We start from the raw sequence: 8,822 nt of genomic DNA on the forward strand, positions 1-8,822 counted from the left end.
CTTTTATAATACAAGTCGTTACTCGTAATATTAGGTATTGGAAGGTTTTTATTATAGTCCATGGCTGTGACTTCATATTCTCTTGAGGCCCTTGCTCGTAGTTTAGCTTTTATTCTTCGTTTGTAAAATGTTTATGCTTTCAGCAAGTGAAGTTTCTGCTCTGTTTTAAGTTTATTAATTAATTTTTCATCTTTAGATTCCCGTATTTTTATTTTGGAAGCATCACAAATGCTGCAAGTGTCGGTTCTGGGATACCCAAAGGCGATATTAAAGCGCGTGTTGAATGTTTTTCTATATACTTCATAGCACACTGCTCTATTGGGAGGATTCTCAAGGAACATCTCCCTGGAACAGGATTTTGTACATCTTTTTAATGTTAAGTTTCTCTGGAAGGTACTTCCTGCTAGATTTTTTTAGGCTGTAGTGACTCATGCGCCCTTTGAATGATTTTATGTGATTTAAAATTAGCTGCATAGTTTCTTCAGACATTTTATTGGGTTCTGAGCCATGTTTACCTCTATTGTCTTTGGCAATTGTGTCATGTTTTAGGGCTTTTTTTACTGTTTGTAATCTTCTCATGGATATGCCATGCCAAACCTGAACGTCTTTTGCAGGTGATGTATGCCCTTTATCATTAGTTACCGCAAGGCGAATTCTGTAATAAAAAGAGTTACTTTGCAATTCCTTTTCTTGGCCTTCTTTGAGTTACAGGAAGTATGGATATTAGACCACCCAAATACACACTTTGCTCGTCCCAATTCAGCATAGAATTAAAATTACCAATAATTGTATTTCTTTGTTCAACCGTTATATTTTCAAAACACTGATAACGTTTGCAACGGCAGTCCTCGCCTCTTTCGTAAGTTTGCACTTTTAGCGCTTTAGCTACATCACGTATTCGCCCAAAACTTTTTCGTTTTCTTGTAGTTTTTGACTGTAAAGCCTCTTCAATTTCACTGTCCTCACTTTCCATATTAATAAACAATAGTTCAAACTTACTAAACGTTAAAAAACAAACTGTGATTATGATAATAATGATACTAAAATAAACAACTTGTATGAATGCTGAACACTGACTTGACTGTGATTTTCCGTTGTAAATTGTCCCTACGGACAGGCGCATTGAGCACCTAAATCTGACTTATAGCATTGTTGCCTAGTTTAACCTTGACTTGCAGCGCTCTTCCATTGTACAGCATTATTTTATTCGTTTGTAACGTTTGACTTATTGCACTTTTATTTTGTTTGATATTGGTGGATTGTACTACGTGTATCCAAGTATCGAAAAATATATTCATCAAAAAGTCGATAAAAATTGACTTTTTTTCTATGCATATAAGATGAATTATAATGTTACAAGAAACATGTATGGGGGAGGATATCTGTGTACAAAAAATTAAATTATAAAACGACAGATATAAAAAAATTAACTAGGAATGTAAGTTTTCTCACCCCAACAAAAGAAATTCATTTAATATATAAATGAATTTATTAGCAGAAGCATCTCTTTTTATAGATGAAGGATATTTACAAAAAATGTTTCCCTTTCTATTTCGAAGTACAGCTGACATGACAGCTGTCAAAGAGTAGCCAACTGATAGATATACTTTTTGGCCTGAAATGTGGCTTAAAAATTTATTTATGTTCTATCATCTCATAGAACATCATAGGGTTTTGAATAAAGAAATTAGAACATTTAGTGAAAATGACAATTGGAATTTAGGTGACAGAATTTTTAGTAAATAGAAAGTTGATCGAAGGGTTTAGCGTCGACTATTTTTAGAATGAAAATAGTAAAATAAAAGAGAAAGTTAAGGGATGAATAAAATCAAAAGAAATTGAAATAAAATAATTATTAAAATAAAAATAACAAACATGTGACGGTTATAACGTTACAATGCATTTGTTTGCTTTGGTTTTTTCTATGATAGTTTACCCGAAATTGACCAAAAAAATAATAAAATTTTTGTGACTGAAGAAAGACGAAAAATGGTAATTTTTTCAAATGTCCGCGATTTTATTTTTTTTTAAGAATTATTAATTTTTCTGGTAAAATTTCACTTCTCTTTTAAAACCCTTCTTGAATTGTATGTTTCCTATTTGCCGTTCCAGAGATTAACTGTCCGCCATGGAGCAGTAATTTTTTGGACCATAAATTTTTGGCGCCATCTTTAAAATACAATGAAAAAAAAAACAAAATACAAAACAAAAATTGTTGAAAATGTGCCATATTTTAGCATTTAAGACGGTAATAGTACCTTAAATAATAAGGGGATAGAGAATATAGGAAAGAAAAAGTCAAGATGTGAAAGATCAAGATGTGAATTATAAAAAAATATAGAATCAAAAATTATGACTTATTAGTTAGACAGTACCTTTAAATTTTTTAAGTTTAGAGCATAGAAGATATGGATGAGCATAGAGATTTTTAAGAATGAGAGGAATTTCAATTAGAACCTTTCAATAAGATCCATTCAATCGAATAAAGAAACCATTTTCGTGTCTAATTTGGTAAAAATCCCAGAATAATACAATTCCGCCACGACCTTTGCATGTTACATTAAAAATCAACAATGCTAGCCTTTATCTTTTCGCTACGTGGCCTGTTCGCTTGTTTCAATAGTAATTAGTAAATTGAAAGGAGAGAAACGAGAAATCATCGTATATAATGGGGCGGCAGCTGTCAGCCGTTAGGGCTAGGGCCGCCCATTAGGGCAAAGGGGCGGCTGTACAAAGCGGCGTCCAGGTGCCAGAAAATTCGCAAGTCACTTCCTACGGTGTCCACCGTATCGATTTTGACAATCTGAACACGGGTTTTATCTCCTAATGAAAGGGTAGTGTTTTCTGGAAACGATTTTGGCGGCTGGAATTTTATCGAGGGCGGGACGTTATAATCCTGTTAAGGATTTCTCGGGAGATATATATTTTTATTTGTGTTGTTATTTTCTTGATTATATTATGAACAACATTCCAGTTTGAAAACAAAAAGTCTTAAACTTACATGAGAGAAGCACAAAGATTCAATCCTAAAAGTTAATTGTAAAAACATTAAGAAAGAACTAAAAATCATGTAAATAATGGGTAAAATCGATAATATTTATTGAGTCATTGCTTATTATAAGACAGTAGAATTAAATTATTACATCAATATTACACAAAAAATCTATATTTTGTGTATAACGAACCGAAACCTTTTGTTCAAATTAAATCAATTATAAATACAAGCAATATAACAATCTATATATGCGACGACCAATAAAGGATTTTCATACAAATGGTTTAAGCAGACAAACAATTATGTGTATAATTCACCATGCATATTTTAAAGAGATTGCTAATCATTCATCTTACCAAATGATGCCTATGTCTGCTAATACTAATAAATGTAGAAACCCACTTCATTGTACTTAGACCTTGTACGGGAAGAAGAAGGCAAATAAAGCACTATGCGTCGAATTTCCTTGTCATCGTCTATCCGCTTTACCGACACGTCCTACCAAAGCTTCTCCTTCCAGGTCTTCTCCTAGGTCTTCTTTGGTCTTCTGCTTCTCCCAGGAATCTGCAGATCAGCAATTCCTCGTATTGGGTGATTAATTTTTGGACGTCTTTTGGCGATCTTTTGGCATCAATTGGTGCCATTCCTAGACTTCCCCTAATATATTCATTCTTATTTTTATCCTTTTTTGTCAATACACTCATCCATCTAACCATTCTCATTTGTGCCACATGCATTCGCAGTTCTTCTTTCTTTTAAACTGCCGAACATTCAGTTCCGTACATCATAGCTGATCTTATGTGTACAAAATAGTATCTCTGCTGCTGTATAGCAGCAGAGATACTATTTTGTACACCATACTTACTTTCCTGTTTGGCTTTCTTTAGCAACCACCTGCTAGACCCTGATTAGATGATCTGTGTTTTTCTGAGTATATCCTTTGTTTTCGAATTCTATTGAGAATGTATCTTATGTTAAGGAGGTTTCTTGTGGCCTGGTGGAAAAAGTATCTTGTATCTTATTCTCGGCCCTCAGTGGTATGTACTGGAGCCTTTCTTGGATGGTTGTATTTGAAATTTGGTCCTGCCATGGCAATCGTTCTATTAGCCTGTAGCACGCCGTTTCTGCATATAACTGGACCCACACTGCATATAACATCACAGCTCCAACGTAGGTCTGGTATAATTGACTCTTAGCCGTAGCCTGCGATAGATGGCTAGTACTGAAAATCAAAGGTTGAATTAGTCTCTTTGCCATTGATGCTTTTTTCTTGACTTCTTGCATGTTCCTGGTGAAATTTAATCTCCTATCGAGGTGACCTCCAAGGTACTTGACGACTTCTTGTGATTGGATTCTGTTTTCTTTCATCTTTACTGGTGGGTTTTGTTGCTGTATAAAGATGATAAATTGAGTCTTATCCGTGTGGATTTTGATTTTCCATTTCTCCGTGTAGTCCGGAAATCTTCCCAACTGGTCTTCTAATTTCTGGACTATTTTTCTGTCTTCTTTACCTACAGCGTATTTTGCCTTATTGGCCATGTAGAGGGCGGTATTTGTTCTTGCTTCCAATAGACAAATCTGAAACAAAAATGTTTTCTAGAATAGGCAATAAAATACTGCTCTGGGACATCCCTTCCAGAACTTCTTGCACCCTGGACATATTTAGGTCTGCTGAGATCTAAAATGTTCTGTTCTGAAGTATGCGGCACATATTATATTGACCAAGTGATAAAATAATCGAGCTCTGTTGATCTTGTAGATTAGAGCATTTTTCCAAACTGTGTCGTAGGCTTTTTCAAAGTCGAGTTTGGCCAGTCCTGTTTAGTTAGAATTTATCGTTGTTTTTCAATACCGAATAATGTTTAATTTATTTGTCTTTATATTAATAATATAAACAACAAAAAATACAGATTCGTTTATTTACAACATCTTTAAGATTGTAGTTAACATTTTTGGATCTTTTCGAAATGAAAGATATTCATGGCAAATTTTATTTACAAAAGACGATGTGATTAAAGACAATAAACGAACACGTGGTGCTAACTTCTCCCTTCGCGTCTCTAAACCGCCCCTAAGTAAGCTGTTGTCGTAAAAATATTTATTAGCAGCAAGCGGCTGGTGGTTATGACTGCGTTTGGGGTGCGTGTCATTGTTTTGGGAGTGCATTAAAATCTGTTTAGAGACAAAGCACATCGAGGGAGGCCAAGCCCGCCGCCACCGCGTTCCCTGAGGATGGTCTAACAGGTGAATCGCATGTTTTTCGACAACCACATGACTATATCATTTACATTTGTCGAAGTAGAATGTTTCCTGATGACGAATTCATTTCAAATGTAATGAAAGTAAGTTAATTAGTTTGTGACACGGGAATTACTTAATTAGAACAAGTTTTTAAATTTGTATTTCTACGTGTACTGCGGATTATAATTAGTTGGAACTTTAAAAAATTAGAATAGAAAAACTTATTAACTAAAAAGTAGTTGATGCGGTGTAATTTGACGAACAGAAAAGAAAATTAAAACAATTAGAAGCTCTTTTAATTACACATAAAAATATTACCTACATATTTCAAAATGAAAGATTTTCAACAGGAAAATGCAAAAAATCATATTCCAAAGGAATTTCCTTTAGCGCAAAACTAGATCACTAAATGAAACCAGAACAAAGAACTAAATCTCTAAATGTTAGTATTAAAAATATTATTTCAGTTAGTATATATCAATCTAGAATCTTTCGAAAATTTTATATATCTGAAATATATTTATGTCTGATAAACTAGGGGGTCTCTTAAATAAAAAAGAATTTCCATGGCAGTAAAATCCAGCAATTCTTTTATTAAATGTGAGTAAATACAGTAAAAGCAATAAATAAACTTATTTGTGGTCCATGCCCGAAAGTGTACGTGGGTCATACAGGAAGAAATTTTAAAAAACAGATAATGGAACACAAAGAACCAAATTCAATATCTGTCAACCATTTAATACAGAGAAATCTAAAAAAAATAGAAAGAGAATAATAAAGTCTTTGCTTGTACACAAATTGTTTGAACATACAGAGTGCGGCATTAGTGCAAGGAAGTCCATTTATTTATTTGTCGTAAGAGATAGGACAAAAATAATTTATCTAAATGTTGCAGCATAGATAGGATCATAATTTAAAAATATTTTTAAATATACAGGGCCAACCATAGTAACAGGTTGGAACAAACTTATCTTTTTTTTTATGAACCACTCTGTATATTTTTACATTTTTGGACTTTGTTCAATGTTCTCGTTTTTTCAATATAATGGTTTGCAGTGTTATATGAGGTAGTTCAAAAGCTAATTAGGTTTTTTTATTAATTTTGTAGATTAAAGCCCTGTTGTGTTAGAACAGAACAGGACAGAAAGCCCATTTATATTCTGCTATACGTTTCTTAAAAGTTCTACCAGTTTGACCGATGTAAATTTTTGGGCAGTCGCCACATTTAAGTTTGTATATACCACCGTGTAAGTGCTATTTATTTACACAAACAAACAACAAACAATTAATAAAATTTTAAATCAAAAACTACACAAGAAAGTCCTAAAATTAGTATTTCCATCACCACAGAAAAAACCCAGTACCTTCTACCTTAACAACTTAGGCAAATATATTAAAAACAACAAGAACCAAAATATAAAGCACGTACACAGTGGTATATACAAACTTAAATGTGGCGACTGCCCAAAAACTTACATCGGTCAAACTTTTAACAAACTTATAGCAGAACATAAAAGGCTTTCAATAATAGAAAAACAGATTCTACATACGCACTTTACCTTCTATATTATAATCATTCTATTAATGACAAATTGACTACCAAAATTGAAAATAACCATACTTTAAGATCGTTAGAGAGCGCTCAACGCTATGTCTAAATTCATTTTCGAAACCATGTTGTTCCCTTGATCGATATCCATCAAATTTGAATGTTAGTGTGATGGTTCAAATTTTATTTATTTGTACCGGACATTGACAAGCGTTTTGTGGCCTCATTTCTCCCTGTTTATCTAAAATTTAGTTCTGCATTCCAACGATCGTCCATTGTGTCAATGTTAAAAGGAAAAGTGAGCTCTATGTTCTCTATTTGTTTATTAAAAACATTGAAATCAATATCAAAAGGAATAACGTTATAAACTTCAAGCTGTTTCAATTTACCTTCTTAGGAGCCGTGATGAAACGATACCATCTTGATGCCCCAATAAAAACGTCCATTTTATATCCATAGGGAGATTGTAAAAGAATCAAATTGTATGACAAGCAATAACGACCTTAGTTGCAAATTTTATCGCAAAGAATGCCTATAACAATCCATAAAACAGTACGTTAATTTCGCTATTGAATGATGTGCGCCAGAAACGCTAAAAATCAGCTGATTGCTATAAAATAAGCCTTTATGTCGCTCGGGGGCAATTAAATTTACGCTGAATGAGTAAATTTTACTACATTTCAACGTTTCGAATAGAAAATAATTGACAAAATTTGTCTTTAAACGTCAAGCTGTATTTTCAATTACGGATACACTCTACCGTTTTTGATTTGGGATCACGTCAATAAAATGCTTCAAAACGACTTACCAAAAAAAATTTGCAAGATGGTTTATTTGATGGTATATTATAATAGTAGTAGAAATAGTAGAAATTTAACCTTTGTTTTGATAATAAACGTGCTGTACTGCGTCCTCTTGTGTATACACATTGATAATTTCCTGTCATTATCTATTTTTTGAGATATCTTATCTTTTACATGTACCTATTTTTTTATAGTAGAAGTATTTTATATATCTTTTGCCACATAAACTTTTGTCGCCTTTTTGTGAATTGGGTACAGCGTGGCTTCATACTATACTTTTCGTATGTGTACTTGCTCCCATATTTCTTCTAGCAACTTTCCAAATTTTAGCTGTTACTTCATCCTTTCCTGGGCTCTGTTTTTCTTTAGTTTCTCTTTTTTTTCTTTTTTTTTTCATTAGGCGGTCTTTCCTCTGTTCGTTCTTGATCGGTATTTTCCTTCAGCCCTTCTTCATATTCTGTTGTGGGTATTTCATTTAGAAGCTCTTTGAAGTATTCTTTTCATATGCTCAGTATGCTCGTCGCTTACTAAATTCCTTCCATACTTTTGTAATGTTTAGCTTTTCTTTGGTAACTGGTAACCCTTTTTCTCATTTTTTTACCCCTCGATATAAGTTTCTTATTTCTCTATTTTTAAAGATTTCTTCTATGCATATCAATTTACCTTCATTGTCCGTTCTTTTCTTTGATTTAATGATTCTTTTTTGCTCGTTTTCTTTGTTAGTTGCATTTTTTGTCTATCTCTGGTGTTTTTCTTGCATAGTTTTGAATTTTAATTTATTTATCTAGTTCTATTTTACATTCCTCATCGAACCATTCTTTGTATTCATCTTTTATAATTCTATTACTGGCTTGCGCTGCTTTGGACTCACATACTTTTATTTGCATCCATGCTATGTTTCCATTTTCTGCAATATTATCTAATTTTCTGACTATTCTTTCATATTTACTTTGCTCTTCTTCTGACAGAAGTCTAATAGGTTTAGTAGCTTTATAATTTTGTTCAGTTGGTTTCTAAGAGCTGGTATAAGCTGCTTCATTTGTATTCCCACTTTAAAGTGATTTTCGTTTGCATCTGGTCCTCTGTATTTTCTTGATGTTCCTTGGTATACTCTTTTGAGTTGGAAGTACTTGCTCATAATGATTAATTTTTTTTTCTCATTATTTTTCTCTTATTCTTAGCACGCATATTCTGTAATGTAAGTATGTAAGTTCCTCTTACATTTCATGTATCC

This window comes from Diabrotica undecimpunctata, chromosome 6, assembly GCF_040954645.1.
Source record: "Diabrotica undecimpunctata isolate CICGRU chromosome 6, icDiaUnde3, whole genome shotgun sequence".
Taxonomy (NCBI): Eukaryota; Metazoa; Arthropoda; class Insecta; order Coleoptera; family Chrysomelidae; genus Diabrotica; species Diabrotica undecimpunctata.